Source organism: Sciurus vulgaris, assembly GCF_902686455.1.
Source record: "Sciurus vulgaris genome assembly, chromosome: 3".
In the NCBI taxonomy this organism is placed as follows: domain Eukaryota; kingdom Metazoa; phylum Chordata; class Mammalia; order Rodentia; family Sciuridae; genus Sciurus; species Sciurus vulgaris.
This window is the reverse complement of record NC_136463.1, coordinates 189,221,576-189,239,274: the sequence shown is the minus strand read 5'-3', so window position 1 is coordinate 189,239,274 and position 17,699 is coordinate 189,221,576. Positions and strand designations below refer to the sequence as shown.

The window sequence follows — 17,699 nt, the reverse complement described above, 5'->3', positions numbered from 1 at the left end:
TGCAGGGAGGGCAGGGCGCTGGCTCTGGGGGGCGGTGCCCTCAACACTGCCATCCGGCCGTGTGGCCCTGCTGCATGAACCTGTGCTGGACCCACGGTTCTGCAGAGGCTCTGACGCAGAGAACGTGCCCTTCCATCCTCTTGAGACTCCAGACGACCAGCTTCTGGCGGTCTCACGCACATCCTTACACATGTCAGGGTCAACCTGTTAATCTCTCAAAAAAGAAAAAAGCCAGTTGGGCTCTTAGTGGTGACCATGCTGAGTCTGTCAGTCAGTGTGGGGGCACTGCCACCTAAGCTGCCAGCTTTCTGAGCCAGGAGCTGGCTGTCTTCCTCCTTATGTACACTGCGTTCATCAGCTTCATGTCACTGTGGTCACAGTACCAACAGGACCAACGAGAGGACCGGAGCGGTACCTTGGGGTCCTGGTTTCAGAGGTCCAGTCCATGGTTGGCTGACTGCATCCTCTGAGCCCAATTTGAGGCACCACATCAAGGTGGAAGGTGTGGCAGGAAAAGCTGCCAAGGGCTGGGGCTGTGGCTCAGTGGTGAGCGCCTGCCTGGGGCTGTGGCTCAGTGGTGAGCGCCCGCCTGGGGCTGTGGCTCAGTGGTGAGCACCTCTCTGGGGCTGTGGCTCAGTGGTGGGCACCTCTCTGGGGCTGTGGCTCAGTGGTGAGCGCGTCTCTGGGGCTGTGGCTCAGTGGTGAGTGCCCGCCTGGGGCTGTGGCTCAGTGGTGGGCGCCCGCCTGGGGCTTGGCTCAGTGGTGGGCACCTCTCTGGGGCTGTGGCTCAGTGGTGAGCGCGTCTCTGGGGCTGTGGCTCAGTGGTGAGTGCCCGCCTGGGGCTGTGGCTCAGTGGTGGGCGCCCGCCTGGGGCTGTGGCTCAGTGGTGAGCACCTCTCTGGGACTGTGGCTCAGTGGCGAGCACCTCTCTGGGGCTGTGGCCCAGTGGCGAGTGCCCACCTGGGGCTGTGGCTCAGTGGTGAGCACGTCTCTGGGACTGTGGCTCAGTGGTGAGCTTACCTGGCACGTGTGAGGCAGTGGGTTCCATCCTCAGCATCACATAAAATAAATAAATAAAATAAAGGCAGTATGTCCATCTACAACTAAAAAAAACATACTGAAGAAAAGACAAAGTTGCTCAACTCAGGGTGGCTGGGAACCAGATGGAGGCAGGACCCGGGTCAGAACAGCCCGAAGCCACGCCCCATCTGCCTGCAGACCACCCTGAGTCCACTCAGACCAGGACGGCCTGCTTGGGTTCAGACTGGGAGTTCCGTTACCTGGGCACAGCAGGTGTACTGCCAACAAATGAAGCAAGGATCTGACTTTGACAGAAGCATGTTTGAATTTATTCTCAAAAGGCACAAAATGAGACCAAAAAAAGAGATCCATTTCACAAGAGGAAAGCAGTGCTCCATCTGCATCAAGAAAAGGTTAAAGATGTCTTTGGACCAATCGACATGGTGTCAACATTCATCAAACAAAACCATAGAAGGTGAAAAGACAGACAGATGAACCACATTCACAACAGGAAGCTGAGTCTGCTTGGTACTTTGGTAACCAAATGAACACATTGTGTTGGTGTGTCTGTGTGTGTCTGTGTCTGTATGTGTGTGTCTGTATGTGTCGGGTGTATGTGTCTCTGTGTATGTCTGTGTCTGTATGTCTGTGTGTGTGTCTGTGTTGTGTGTCTGTATGTGTGTGTGTGTGTCTGTGCATGCGCACAGGGCATAAACAAGGACACAAAGGACTCTCCAAAGTCAAGAGCATGATAGGAACAAAAAAGAAAGTGCAGCTTCTTCCTGTTTTGTGCTTTGAGGAACTGGGGCTGGAACCAGGGTCGCAGGTGTGCTAGGACAGTGCTCCGCCACTGAGCTACATCCCCAGCCCTGTCTTAAAGGAAGCTGTACCTGGAGACAGGGTCTGCTGACGTGACCCTCCCGCCCCAGCTCCTCGGTGCCTGGGGTCACAGGTGTGCGCCAGAGCACCAGCTAGTCACTCCTGTCTCACTAGAACCTGCGTTCGAGATCCGACTTCAGGCCGCCTCTGCCTCCTGCCTGTCCTGGAAGTTGTAAGACTGACCACGATCTACTTTTGGTGCTGGCACTGAGCCCTTTTTATTTTTCACCCTGAGACAGGGCCTCACCAAGCTGCTGAGGCTGGCCTTCAACTGCAGTTGTCCTGCCTCACCTCCCAAGTCACTGGCGAGACTGACGCCACTTCAGCTGGAAACAACGATAAAGCTGAGCACTCTGGTTTCACCTGAGTTTGCTTTAGAAGAGTTTGCCATGTGTTTTGGTATGAAGTTCCAGCTTTTTCTAGAAGAATTGTAATGTCTATCCTTAAAGTCACTTCCGAGTTGACATAATTGAAAATTGCTGTAAAACAAAAGATGCAGCTTTTATTCTGCTGCTGTGCTAGTCAGCTTTTTTGATGCTGTGACCAAAATACCCACACAAACAAAGGGGAAAGGTCGTTTTGGCTCATGGTTTCAAGGTCTGGGCCCCTGCTGGCCAGCTGCTGCCTTGGTCCTGAGAGGGGGCAGACATCAGGGTGGGTGGTGTGGTGGAGAGTGCTCCTCAGCGTGAGCCAGGAAGCAGGAGAGGCAGGAGCATGAGGAAGCGCTCCTTGCAGGGCACAAGACGCCCACGCTCCCCACCAGCTCCCAACGATCAGCGCAGATGGTGAGCGCACAGTCCCCAACGTCCCACCTCTGAGCACAGGAGATCCTGGGGCACACTGCAGATCTGAACCACGCAGCTGTAAACACCCAGCTCCACCAGTTTCGATATCAACACATGCAGAAACTACACAGATGTACTTTAGTAAGGACCAAACGAATCCAAGAAGCGTGAGGAAACGAAGTCATAAATATCTGAAATCAGAAGATCAAGAAAATGTGCTTTTCATAGCCAGGAACACTGTTTATTCTAGAAGTGCCTGGGATTCTCCCAGGCTCGTGACACAGGTCTGGTCGATAGTTCCAGGCAGGATGTAAGACTGTGGACTGAAGAGGAAAGGCTTCTGGGTTCTCACTGCACCTGGGCGTCACGTAGGCCCAGGGTCCTCTCGGTCACGTCGAGAAGAGGCTGACACCACACATATGTGGCACTGCTCCTGTGTGAGGGAGTGCCAGCCTCGATAGCCACCAGAGGAACCTGCAGATGCTCTTCATGTTTCTCCTTAGTGACTAGTCAGGGTTCTTAAAAAAAATTCTTCAGGCAGTTGATTCCTTTTTTTTGTATTTTTATTTTTACAGACTGCATTTTGATTCCTTGAACACAAATGGGTAAATATTTCATTTCTGTGGTTGTGCACCATGTAGATTCACACCATTCATGTAATCATACATATACATAGGGTAATCATACATACATATATATATATATACATATAGACTGTCTCAGTCCACTATCTGTCTTTCCTTCCCCCATACCCTTCCACCCCATTTTCCTCTACACTACCCAAAGTTCATTCTTCTCTCCCCCCCACCCCACCTCATTATATATCGTCACCCACTTACCAGAGAAAACATTCAGCTTTTGGTTTTTTGGGTTTGGCCTATTTCACTTAGCATGATATTTTCCAACTTCATCCATTTATCAGCAAACACCATAATTTTATTCTTCTTTATGTCTGAGTAATATTCCATTGTCTATATATACCACAATTTCTTTATTCATTCTTCAGTTGAAGGGCATCTAGGTTGGTTCCACAATCTGGCTATTGTGAATTGAGCAGCCATGAACATTGATGTGGCTGCATCACTGTAATATGCTGATTTTAAGTCCTTTGGGTATAAACCAAGGAGTGGGAGAGCTGGGACAAATGGTGGGTCCATTCCAAGTTTTCTAAGGAATCTCCACACTGCTTTCCAGAGTGGCTGCAGCAATTTGCAACTCCACCAGCAATGTACGAGTGTGCCTTTTTTCCCACATCCACGCCAACACTTATTACTAGGGATGATGAGCACTTTTTCATATATTCGTTGATCACCTGTATATCTTCTTCTGTGAAGTGTCTGCCCATTTCCTTAGCCCATTATTGATTGGGTTCCTTGTATTTTTGGTATAAGGTTCTTAAAGTTCTTTATAAACTTTGGAGATGAGCACTGTGTCTGAAGTGTGTGTGGAAAAGATTTTCTCCCACTCTGTAGGCTCTCTTTTCACATTGTTGATTGTTTCCTGTGCTGAGAAAAAACTTTTTAGTTTGAATCTATCCCATTTATTGATTCTTGCTTTTATTTCTTGCACTGTGGGGGTCTTGTTAAGGAGGTCTGGTCCTAAGCCAACGTGATGGAGATTCAGGCCTACTTTTTCTTCTATTTGGTGAAGGGTCTCAAGTCTAATTCCTAGATCCTTGATCCATTTTGAGTTGAGTTTTGTGCAGGGTGAGAGATAGGGGTTTAGTTTCATTCTCATGCATATGAATTTCCAGTTTTACCAGCACCATTTGTTGAAGAGGCTATCTTTTCTCCATTGTAAGTTTTTGGCACCTTTGTTTAGTGTGAGATAACTGTACTTATGTGGGTTTGTCTCCGTGTCTTCTATCCTATACCATTGATCAACTTGTCTATTTTTGTGCCAAAACCATGTCGTTTTTGTTACTATTGCTCTATAGTAGAGTTTAAGGTCTGGTGTTGTGATACCTCCTGCATCACTCTTCCTGCCCAGGATTGCTTTGGCTATTTGGGATCTTTTGTTTTTCCAGATGAATTTCATGATTGCTTTTTCTATTTCTATAAGAAATGTCACTGGGATTTTAATTGGAATTGCATTAAATCTGTATATCACCTTTGGAAGTATGGCCATCTTGATAATATTCATTCTGCCTATCCAAGAACATGGGAGATCTTTCCATCTTCCAAGGTCTTCTTCAATGTCTTTCTTCAATGTTTTGTAGTTTTCATTGTACAGGTCTTTTGCCTCTTTGGTTAGATTGATTCCCAAGTTTTCAAGTTTTTGTTTTGTTTTGTTTTGTTTTTTGAGGCTATGGCAAATGGAGTTGTTTTCCTTGTTTTCCCTTTCAGATGTTTCATCACTTTTGAATAAAAATGCTTTAGATTTATGCGTGTTGATTTTATATCCTGCTATTTTGCTGAATTTATTGATGAGGTCTAGAAGTTTTCCGGAGGAGTTTTTTTGGATCCTCTAAATATAGAATCATGTCATCAGCAAATAGTGACAGCTTAAGTTCCTCTTTTCCTATTTGTATCCCTTTAATTTCTTTGGTCTGTCTAATTGCTCTGGCTAGAGTTTCGAGGACAATGTTGAATAGAAGTGGTGAAAGAGGACATCCCTGTCTTGTTCCCAGTTTTTAAAGGGAAATGGTTTCGTTTTTCTCCATTAAGAATGATGTTGGCCATGGGCTTAGCATAAATAGCCTTTACAATGTTCAGGTATGTTCCTACTATCCCTATTTTTTCTGGTGTTTTCAGCATGAAGGGGTGTTGTGTTTTGCCGAACGCTTTTTGTGTGTCAATTGAAATAACCATATGATTCGTATCCTTACGTCTATTGACATGATGGATTACGCTTATTCATTTACAGATGTTGAACCAAACGTGCATTCCAGGGATGAACCCCACTTGATCGTGGTGCGCTATCTTCTTAATATGTTTTTGAATGTGATTTGCCAGGATTTTGTTAAGAATCTTTGCATCTATATTCATCAAGGATATTGGTCTAAAATTTTCTTTCTTTGATGTGTCTTTGTCTGGTTTGGGTATGAGGGTGATACTAGCCTCATAGAATGAGTTTGGTAGGGTACCCTCCTTTTCTATTTCCTGGAATACTTTGAGGAGTATTGGAATGAGTTCTACTTTGGAGGTCTTGTAGAACTCGGTTGAGAATCCGTCTGGTCCTGGGCTTTTCTTGGATGGTAGGCTTTTGATGGCTTCTTCTATTTCATTGTTTGAAATTGATCTGTTTAAATTGTGTATGTCCTCCTGGTTCAGTCTGGGAGAATCATATGTCTCTAGAAATTTGTCAATGTCTTCAGTATTTTCTATTTTGTTTGGAATATAGATTTTCAAAGTAGCTTCTCGTTATGTATTTTGGTGGTGTCTGTCATACTTCCTTTTTCATCATGAATTTTAGTAATTTCAGTTTTCTCTCTCCTTCTTTTTGTTAGTGTAGCTAAGAGTTTGTCTATATTACTTTTTCAAAGAACCAACTTTTTGTTTTGTCAATTTTTTGAATTGTTTCAATTTCACTGATTTCAGCTCTGATTGTTTTTTTAGTGTTCTTTTTATTGTAAACAAATGGGATACATGTTGTTTCTCTGTTTGTACATGGCGTAAAGGCGTACATTTGTGTATTCATAACTTTACATAGAGTAATGTTGTTTGATTCATTCTGTTATTTTTACCCTTCCCCCCACCCCTCCCACCCCTCTTTTCCTCTCTACAGTCCTTCCTCCATTCTTGCCCCCCTCCCTAACCCTAACTCTAACCCTAACACTAACCCTTCCCTCTCCCCATTATGTGTCATCATCCACTTATTAGCGATATCATTCGTCCTTTGGCTTTTTTGAGATTGGCTTATCTCACTTAGCATGATATCTCCAATTTCATCCATTTACCTGCAAATGCCATAATTTTATCATTCTTTATGTCTGAGTAATATTCCATTGTATATATATACCACAGTTTCTTTATCCATTCATCAATTGAAGGACATCTAGTTTGGTTCCACAGTCTGGCTATTGTGAATTGAGCAGCTATGAACATTGATGTGGCTGTATCTCTGTAGTATGCTGATTTTAAGACCTTTGGGAATAGGCCGAGGAGTGGGATAGCTGGGTCAAATGGTGGTTCCATTCCAAGTTTTCTAAGGAATCTCCACACTGCTTTCCAGAGTGGCTGCACTAATTTGCAGCCCCACCAGCAATGTACGAGTGTACCTTTTCCCCACATCCTCTCCAACACCTGTTGTTGCTTGTGTTCTTGATAATCGCCATTCTAATTGGGGTGAGATGGAATCTTAGAGTAGTTTTGATTTGCATTTCTCTTATTACTAGAGATGTTGAACATTTTTCCATATGTTTGTTGATTGCTTGTAGATCTTCTTCTGTGAAGTGTCTATTCATTTCCTTAGCCCATTCGGCGATTGGATTATTTGCATTCTTGGTGTAGAGTTTTTTGAGTTCTTTATAGATTCAGGAAATTAGTGCTCTATCTGAAGTATGAGTGGCAAAGATATTCTCCCACTCTGTAGGCTCTTTCTTCGCATTGCTGATAGTTTCCTTTGCTGAGAGAAAGCTTTTTAGTTTGAATCTATCCCAGTTATTGATTCTTGCTTTTATTTCTTGTGCTATGGGAGTCCTGTTAAGGAAGTCTGGTCCTAAGCTGACATGTTGAAGATCTGGACCTACTTTTTCTTCTATAATCTGTAGGGTCTCTGGTCTGAATCCGAGGTCTTTAATCCATTTTGAGTTTAGTTTTGTGCATGGTGAGAGATATGGGTTTAGTTTCATTCTGTTTTATATGGATTTCCAATTCTCCCAGCACCATTTGTTGAACAGGCTATCTTTTCTCCATTGCATATTTTTGGCCCCTTTGTCTAGTATGAGAAAATTGTATTTATTTGGGTTTGTGTCTGTGTCCCCTATTCTGTACTACTGATCTACCTATCTATTTTGGTACCAATACCATGCTGTTTTTGTTACTATTGTTTTGTAGTAGAATACAAGGTAGTATCTCTATCTTCTTGTATTTGCTAACATTAGCCTTGTGACATAATATATGGTCTATTTTAGAGAAGGATCCATGTGCTACTGAGAAGAAAGTGTATTCGCACTTGGTTAGATGGTATATTCTATAAATGTCCGTTAAGTCTAAATTATTGATTGTGTTATTGAGATCTATGGTTTCTTTGTTCAATTTTTGTTTGGAGGATCTGTCCAGTGGTGAGGGAGGTGTGTTAAAATCACCTAGTATTATTGTGTTGTGGTCTATTTGGTTTCTGAAATTGAGAAGGATTTGTTTGACGTACATGGATGAGCCACTGTTTGGGGCATAGATGTTTATGATTGTTATATCTTGCTGATTTATGCTTCCTTAAGCAGTATGAAATGACCTTCTTTATCCCTTCTGACTAACTTTGGCTTGAAGTCCACACTATCTGAAATGAGGATGGATACTCCAGCTTTTTGCTGAGTCCATGTGCATGGTATGTTTTCCCCCATCCTTTCACCTTTAGTCTATGGGTATCTTTTTCTATGAGGTGAGTCTCTTGTAGGCAACATATTGTTGGATCTTTCTTTTTAATTAATCTGCCAGTCTATGTCTTTTGATTGATGAGTTCAGGCCATTAACATTCAGGGTTATTATTGAGATATGATTTGGTTTCCCGGTCATTTGGTTCATTTTTTAAATTTATTTATTTATTTGAAATGACTTGTTTCCTCCTTTATTTGACAATTCATTAGGATAATTCCTCCCTTTGCTGATTTGCTTCTTTGTTTTTCATCTCTTCCTCATGGAATATTTTGCTGAGAATGTTCTGTAATGCTGGCTTTCTTTTTGTAAATTCTTTTAGCTTTTGTTTATTATGGAAGGATTTTATTTCATCATCAAATTTGAAGGTAAGTTTTGCTGGGTATAAGATTCTTGGTTGGCATCCATTTTCTTTCAGGGCTTGAAAAATGTTGTTCCAGGCCCTTCTAGCTTTTAGGGTCTGGATTGAAAAATCTGCTGATATCCGTATTGGTTTCCCCCTGAATGTAATTTGGTTCTTTTCTCTCACAGCCTTTAAAATTCTGTCTTTATTTTGTATGTTAGGTATTTCATTATAATGTGCCTTGGTGTGGGTCTGTTGTAATTTTGTGTATTTGGAGTCCTATAAGCCTCTTGAACTTGATTTTCCATTTCACTCTTCAGATTTGGGAAATTTTCTGATATTATTTCATTGAACAGATTGTTCATTCCTTTGGTTTTGTTTCTCTAGGCCTTCCTCAATCCCAATAATCCTAAATTTGGCCTTTTCATGGTATCCCATAGTTCTTGTAGATTCTGTTCATGATTTCTTACCATCTTCTCTGTTTGTTCAACTTTGTTTTCAAGGTTAATATTTTGTCTTCAATGTCTGAGGTTCTGTCTTCCAGGTGTTCTATCCTACTGGATATGCTTTCTATGGAGTTCTTAATTTGGTTTATTGTTTCCTTCATGTCAAGGATTTCTGTTTGTTTGTTTTTTTTCAATATCTCTAACTCTTTATTGAAATGATCTTTTGCTTCCTGTATTTGCTCTTTTAACTGTCGATTGATGCGATCATTCAATGCTTGCATTTGCTCTTTCATATCATCGTTTGCTTCCCTGATCATTTTAATTATGTACATTCTGAACTCCTTTTCTGTCATTTCTTCTGCCATGCTGTCATTGGGTTTTATTGATGTAACATCTAGATTTGTTTGGGGCATTTTCTTCCCTTGTTTTCTCATATTGTTCAGGTATCAGAGGACCGCTGAGATATTGCAGATTTCCTCTATTGACTTACAATGTCCCTGAAGATTTCTAGTCTATCCCCTCTTAGCCTTCAGTAGGCTGAAGTCTTGGAGGAAGTTGATAATGCGGTGCTCCACAAGGAAGCTGCCTCTCTAGGGGTGGTGGCCTTCAGGTGGGGTATTTTCCCTGCTAGTGGGCAGAGGTGCCTCCACTTGTTGACCAATGGTCATCCAAAGGGGACCTAGGCTGTGGGCTGAGGCAAGGCCTGTTTGGGCCTGTGTCTCTGGTTTTACCATCCTTGTGGGGAAACCTCACCTGGCAGGGAAGACTCACGCGGTGGGGAGGTCTCGCTGATCAGTTCCCCTCCTAGAGGTTCCCCTCAATTTACAGCTACCGCCTGGGCTGGGCTGCCTTCCTCTGCAATGTTCCCAGGGGCCCGGCCCTACCTCCTGGGCCTGGGAGACGAGTCTCCTCAGGCTGCCTCTCCTCAGAGAATCTGCCCGCAGTCCTGGAACCTTCGCTCTGCCCCTAAGCGTGTCTCTGTGCAGCTCTTCCACCAAGAAGCCTCCTAGGTCCTGGGACCTGCTCTGCACCTAATTGCCTGGCTATGCAGCCTCTCCTCTGAGCAGCCACCTGGGGCCCCGTACAGTAGCTCCAAGTCCCAGTGACCCGCTGCACGCCTCTTCCTCCAGACAGCCACCTGGTGTTCCGGTGCCGTCACTAGGAGTCCAAGCAACTCACTGAGTGCCTCCTCCTCCCGCCAACCACCCGTAGCCCTGGGCAGTCACTCCGAGTCCACGTGACCTGCCCTGTTCCTCCTCCTCCTCCAGGTAGCCCCCCGGGTGTTCAGGAGTGGTTGCTCTGAGTCGCTCTGAATCCACGTGACCTGCTGCACGCCTCCTCCGGGCAGCTGCCTGGAGCCCCAGTGGTTGCTCCAAGTCCAGCGCTGTGCTGAGTGGCCTCCTCTACGATGCTCCAGTTGTCCGAGTTCACTGCTCAGCGGGGGGAGGGGTGTCTCATTGGGCAACTCTACTTCACAAAGTTCCCTTGTTCCAGGACTACCACCCCATATGGGACGCCTCCCCAACGGGAGAGACTCACCTGGCTGCTTTGAGTTGGTCCCAAGTCTCTCAACATCTCCTCTTTTGAATCCTGAGTCCTGGAGCAACATGAAATGCAGCCACCCTCTAGTCCGCCATCTGGAAAACCTCTCGGCTCTGATTTTAATTATTTCCTGTCTTCTACTACTTTTGGTGTTGTTCTGTTATTCTTTTCTTAGGGCTTTGAGCTGTAATGTTAGGTCATTTAGTTGTTGACTTTTTATTCTTTTCTGGAATGCGCTCCATGCAATGAATTTTCCTGTTGGTACTACTTTCATAGTGTCCCAGAGATTTTGATATGTTGTATTGTCGTTCTCATTTACCTCTAATAATTTTTTTTATCTCCTCCTTGATGTTTTCTGTTATCCATGTTTCATTCAATAGAATATTACTTGGTCTCCAGGTGTTGGAGTAATTTGTTTTTTATTTTGTCATTGATTTCTAATTTCATTCCATTATGATCTGATAGAACACAAGGCAGTATCTCTATTTTTCTTACATTTACTAAGGGCTACTTTGTGGCATAACATATGGTCTGTTTTTGAGAAGGTTCCATGTGCTGCAGAGGAGAAAGTGACTTTGCTTGTTGATGGATGGAATATCCTATATATGTCTGTGAAACCTAAGTTATTGATTGTGTTATTGAGTTCTATAGTTTCTTTGTTTAGTTTTTGTTTAGAAGATCTGTTCATTTGTGAGAGAGGTGTGTTAAAAGTCACCCAGGATTATTGTGTTGTAGTCTATTTGATTCCTGGAATTGAGGATTTGTACAGGGATGCACCATTGTTTGGGGCATAAATATTTACTATCGTTATGTCTTCCTGATTTATGGTTCCCTTAAGCAGTATGAAATGTCCTTCTTTATCCCTTCTGACTAACTTTGGCTTGAAGTCCACTTTATCTGAAATAAAGATGGAAACCCTGCTTTTTTATTGAATCCATGTGTGTGGTAGGTTTTTTCCATCCTTTCACCCTTTAGTCTGTGGGTGTCTTTTTCTATGAGATGAGTCTCTTGCAGGCAGCATATTGTTGGGTCTTTCTTTTTAATCCATTCTGCCAGTCTATGTCTTTTCATTGATGAGTTTAGGCCATTAACGTTCAGGGTTATTATTGAGATATGATTTGTATTCCTAGTCATTTGGCTTATTTTTGGTTTTTAACTTGACTTGTTTAATTCTTTGAATGGATTTTCCTTTAAGGCAGTTCCTCCTTTTGCTGACCTACATTGTTGCTTTTCATTTCCTCCTCATGGAATATTTTGTTGAGAACATTCTGTAGTGCAGGCTTTGTATTTGTAAATTCTTTTAACTTTTGTTTATCATGGAAGGATTTTATTTCATCTTCAAATCTGAAGCTTAGTTTTGCTGGGTATAGGATTCTTGGTTGGCAACAATGTTCTTTCAGAGCTTGAAATATGTCGTTCCAGGCTCTTCTAGCTTTTAGAATCTGGGCTGAGAAATCTGCCAATATCCATATGTTTTCCCCCTATATGTAATCTGATGATTTTCTCTCACAGCCTTCAAAATGCTATTTTTATTTTGAATGTTAGGCATTTTCATTATAATGTGCCTTGGTGTGGACCTGTTGTGATTCTGTGCACTTGGTGTTCTGTTAGCCTCTTGTGTTTGATTTTCCATTTCATCCTTCAGGTTTGGGAAATTTTCTGATATTATTTCATTGAATAGGTTGTTCATTCCTTTGGTTTATATCTCTGTGCCTTCCTCAATCCTGATAATTCTTAAATTTGGTCTTTTCATGATGTCCCATAGTTCTTGGAGATTCTATTCATGATTTCTTATCATCTTCATCTTCTCTGTTTGGGCAACTTTATTTTCAAGATTAAATATTTTATCTTCATTGTCTGAGGTTCTGTCTTCCAAGTGGTCTAGTATTTTGGTGATGCTTTGAGTTTTTTATTTGGTTACTGATTCCTTCATTTCAAGGATTTCCATTTGGTGTTTTTTTTGAGAATCTCTATTTCTCTGTTGAAATGATCTTTTGTTTCCTGCACTTGCTCTTTCAGCTTATTGGTATGATCATTCATTGCCTGCATTTGCTCTCTTATCTCATCCTTTGCTTCACAAATCATTTTAATCATATATAATCTTAAGTCCTTTTCTGACATTTCTTCCATCATACTGTCACTGAATTCTATTAATATAGAATCTAGGTTTGTTTGGATCATTTTCTTCCCTTGTTTTTTCATGTTGTTCATGTATCTTCCCCTCTAGCGCTGCAGATCTGGGGTATTGCAGTTTCCCCCCTTTGGGCTTATAGTGACCCTATAGGTTTCCAAAACCTTTTCTGACAATGAGTTTCCAGTCTCCAGCAGGTGTCACAGGATGAGATTTGCCCCACCTAAAGAGGAGAGCTACAGCTTCCAGGATTATCCAAGACGGCCGCTCTTGCTTCCAAATGCGTTGGCAAATGGGGAGCTGCAGCTCAGGGTGTGGGCATGGTTGGCTGGCTGTCCTAGAGGTGGGTGTTGTCAGTCTGGTTGAGGGATCCTGGAGGCAGTCAGCCACTCTGTGGGGTCCTGGAGATGGGGCTCAGTCTGTATGGGCAGGGGTTTCTACAAGTCCTGGTTATTGTCTCAAAATGGCGGCAGCCACATGTACCCAAACCTGCAGGTACTGTGACAGTGGACTTCCAGGCAACAGCAGGCAGCTGGTGATCCACTGGCTATGGTTGGTCTGCTGGCTACCAGTGGACGATCAGCAGGTATACCTCAGGCGATGGGTGATGGGTAGGTGAAAGGCAGGTGATGGGCAGGCAAGAGGCAGGCAAATGGCGGATGACATACGCCAGTCAGTGAGTAATCTGCACTGGAAAAGTAGTTGATATGCTGGCAGACTGCAGGTGGGCCCAGTAGATAAATGGGGTAAACAGCAGGGGATTGATAAGCTGCAAAGACTGCTTCACTGAGAAACAGATGTTGTCTGCTTGGAACCCAAGTTATGGAGTGACAAGGATCGCAGCCTCCTTCTACTCCGCCACCTTGGATCCTTCACTAGTCAGGATTTTTAAAAGCAAAATTCCGTGATGACTGTGCCCTGGAGCTGAGGTCTGACGACGGTCTGGAGCAGGCCCCCTCCTGCCTCAGCAGCAGGACGCTCCTGACAGGTGGCTCGCTCAGAAGTTGTGAGGATGGCTTGCCGGAGCACCTGAAGCAGGCTCTTCAGGAATGACAGCACCCCTCTACACCCCACCCTGCGCCTAAGGAACCCTCCTCTCAGCCCCAAGCCTGCACAGTCCCCTGGCTCCCCAGCACTCTCTGGCTCAGCGCTGGTTGTGCTTTGGCTCCTCAGAAGCCCACACCAGCAAAACCCTGAACACCCCACCATCCAGGTGGCTCCCAGACACAGCTGATACTCTCCGCTGCCCTGCCGCCCACCCTCCACGTGCCATATCCTGGGTGACGTGAAGAGCTACCCAAGGCTCCCCTCTGGCCCTGTCTGGCTCTGGTTCAAGGTGGGTCCTTAGTGGATTTCCAGCCTCCTGCATGAGGTCCCTGCCCTTCTGGACCCCACCACACTGGTCTCTGGGTGAGGTGCTGGCCACCACTGAAAACACCTGCAGGTTCCGATCCAGCCAGCTCCACTCTTCCCCAGGACAGGAGCCCAGCGTCCCTGCCCAGATCGGGCTGCTGGGCTTCCTGTCAAGGGCATCCACTGGGCTATGTTGCTCCCAAGCACCAAGCTCTATGTGTGCTTCCTGCTGCAGAAGGCAGAAGGGAGGCACAGGCAGACCGCTGGGCCCAGCAGACACCAGATGCCCACAGGCTGCTGGGCAGCACACTCCCTGGCTCCAGCTCCCTTCGGATGTCAGCTCAGTGTTCGTTCTGCACCTCCACCTTCTCCTGCTTCCTGTTTCCTTTTCCTTCAAATACAACACGTTTACTGTCATCACAACTTTCAACTTTGTGATTTTAAATTTGAATACGACGTAAATCCCTGAACACTGAAATACCTGTAAAACCAAACCTAAGACAGATAAGCCTGAAGAGATTATGCCTAAAACCCTCACCTTTCTGTACTGAACTGCAGACATTATTAAAACCACAGGTGTGGCTCAGAGGTGGAGCATTTGCCTGCCACATACGAGGCACTGGGTTCCGTCCTAGGCACCACATGAGAATAAATAAATAAAATAAAGGTATTGTGTCCATTTACCAAAAAAAAAAAAAAGAAAATCTAAAAAGTCAAAAACACCCCAAACCATGAGGTGTTCATGTAGGGGAGAGCACAGGGTGGGGAGTGTCCGCTGCACAATCTGGGCGCAGAGCCTCTGGGTCCAGAGACGTACTGAAACTCACAGTCAAGGATGCACATGGAAACTACTACAGAGGAGCTCAAAGCAGAAGATCACACGGCCATTAAACACCTGTAAGGGCTGGGCTGTGGCTCAGTGGTAGAGCACTTGCCTAGCATACGTGAGGCCCTGGGTTTGAGTCGCAGCACCACATAAAAAAACTAAATAAAGGTATTGTGTCCATATACAACTAAAATTTAAAAAAAACATTAAAAGAACAACTATATAGAAAAATGTTCACAGGATAATGTTAAGTTTTCAAAAAGTACAAAAACAGGTCCCGTCTAAATCCGGCTTTGTTGGATTCACACATGGGATGGTGTGGGAGTCAGAAGGTGTGCACCCCGGGACGGCCTGCGGCGTCCACGGCCACCCTGGCGCGGGGCCACAGGATTTCTGTCTCTACAGTGAGCACGGATTACTGCATGGTGGACACTCACTTATTTTTTCAGACGTATCCCTGTAAAACGAAGAAGAACGAGGAATTCTGAATGGCGAGTGGCAGGTCCTGCAAGCAACCAGCCAGGAGTAAGCCAGGTCACTACTGTGCCGGTACTGGGTGGGGCAGGCGGAGCCCCTCCGTCCACCCTTCCCGCCCGCCTGCCTGCCACCCCCTCTGTCTCCAGTCCCCCTCTGTCTTCATGGAGCCCCTCTTCCTGCTGCTGTGCTCCAGCTTCTGCAGCAGAGAACCTCCTCCCCCGAGTGCTGGGCCTGGCTGGTTTCACTCGGCAGGCGTGATGCTCTCATCCACCCACTGACCGGCAAACCATGATTCCAGTCTCCTTTCTACTCCTGTGGAACACATGGCGTTCCCGCTATGCCTCGTCTGTGAGAGGCACAGGGCTGGCTCCATGACTTGGCTACTGTGGAATGAGCTGCTATCCATACCGACGTGCTGCATCCCTACAGAACGCAGATTTCCGGTTCTTTACGATGAGCTTTCTTGATGCTGCAGGATCTATACGTGGGGCTGGTGTGGTATCAGAAGCACAACTGCAAGGGGCCCGTGAATAGCACTGGGGCCTTATGGGTGTGGAAGGGAGGGGCTGTCTGCTTTGTTCAGGGAACAGTGAACAAGGAAGCACGAGACTCAGAAAGAAGGCAGCAGCAGAGCCTAGGGGTGGAGGTGCACTTCCCAGGACCGCCTCTCCAAAGCCAGGCCCTGCTGGTCATCCAGTGTGCCACGGGGTCTGACAGGCCACTGAAGGCTGGGACGCGCAGGGACGCTGTGCTGGAGAATGCTGGAGAATGCTGGGGTCATGAGACCCAGGAGGTTTCTGCACAAGAGGCTCTGGGAGGAGCCCCGAGGAGCAGCACGAGCAGGCCAGGGAGGCAGGGGCCTTGCCTGTGAGCTGCGGCAGTGCCAGCGGAATGTGAGATGGCGCGACTGCTTTCCAGATGCAGCAGGCGGCAGGGTTGAGCACAGACACACCCCACAACCCAGGTGCTCCCCGCACACACTTCTGCACAACTACACATAAGAACAGGGGCAACTCTGCTGGGCAACAGAACAAGTCCTGGTATGTTCAGAAGGCAGCAGATGAGCCGGGACAGCAGGCAACCGGGCGGCAGGCAACCCCGAGAGCACGTGTGCTGGGTGGCTGAGGAGTGCTGGGAGGAGCGCTGTGGCCGTGGAGGCGGGGAATGCCCTGGCCAAGCAGGAGGAGGCAGGTCCCAGGGGCACTCCTGTCTCCAGCCACAGGCACAGGTGGGCACTGACCAAGGTGGCCCCACAGGAGCTGGGTGCAATCCCAGTGACAGGGAGGCCAAGACAGGAGAATTGCAGATTCCAGGCCAGCTTGGGTAACTTAGCGACACAAAGAGGGGCTGGGGATATGGCTCAGTTGGAGGAGTGATTGCTTGTAAGCACAAGGCCCTGGGTTCAACTCCCAGCACCCCCCAAAAATAATAATAATAAAGGAATAATTTATTAAAAAAAAAAAACAGACAAAGAAACAGACGGGGGGAAGATGGAGCTCAGTAATAGAGAACTGGGTTTGACTCAGCACAGGAGAAGAAGAGTTGTTTCACAGAATCCCTTCCCTAGATGTGCAGACCGGAAGTGATGCCCCTCTGCTCTCCGTCAGGTGGCTAAGGGGCGGGAGGTACCCCTGGACCTGACCTGCCCCAGCTGGAAGCGAGCCGCAGGCAGGAGCAGGAGCACACGGCCAGACAGCATGCACCTGGGGTCCGCCACCCTTCTGCTCTGGGGGCAGCCCATATGCAGGGAGCTGGGCCAAGAACACAGCCACGGGAGCATCGTAGGGATAGAAAGAACTGACGGTCAGCGGCGATTCAAAGGCAAAGCCAAGTGGAGCAGGCACAGCGCAGCTCTCCCGGCCTGCCCATCCTGGGTCCCCTTGTCTCCTGTCAGAGCAGGGCTATGAGGGAGCACAGGGTCCGTGGGACTCACGGTCTGAGGGGGGCGGCTGGTACCTGTGCCTCCCTGGACACTCCCCGCCCCCGCTGGGCTGCCCACAAGATGAGCTGCCCAGGCTGGAAAGCTCAAGGGACAGCTTCACGGTCAAGGTCCTGCGCCCACTCCACTTGCAAACCCCGCCTCCCCACCAGCAGAGCTTTGCGCTCTGACATGGGCTGCCTGTGTGCTGGGGTCTGGTCGGGGCTGGACGACAGCTCCCAGGCTGCCACCAAGAAGCCAAGGCTACAGACGTCCACGCTGCTGTCGGCACCACCTGCCACGCTCCGAGGCCTCTGGGTAAAAAACGATCAGCTCTCCACAACAAAATAGCAGGTTCCGAAATCGAGCAGAGTCACATAATAGCAGTGTGTCCTAGAACCCACGAGAGCTTTGGTGTAAAACCGGAAACACCCCAAATTCCAGA

General features: G+C 46.4%; 1 protein-coding gene and 1 long non-coding RNA gene across 7 annotated transcripts in view; both read right to left on the bottom strand.

Moving 5' to 3' along the window:
* Positions 1 to 17,699, bottom strand: part of FARP2 (FERM, ARH/RhoGEF and pleckstrin domain protein 2) — a 104,497-nt gene that overhangs the window by 67,900 nt on the left and 18,898 nt on the right. The window lies entirely within an intron of this gene.
* LOC306657558 lies at positions 466 to 1,116 on the bottom strand. The gene is made up of 3 exons (XR_013762828.1): positions 1,021 to 1,116; positions 771 to 805; positions 466 to 554 (listed from the first exon to the last, which is right to left on the bottom strand). It is a non-coding gene; the product is annotated as an uncharacterized lncRNA (long non-coding RNA).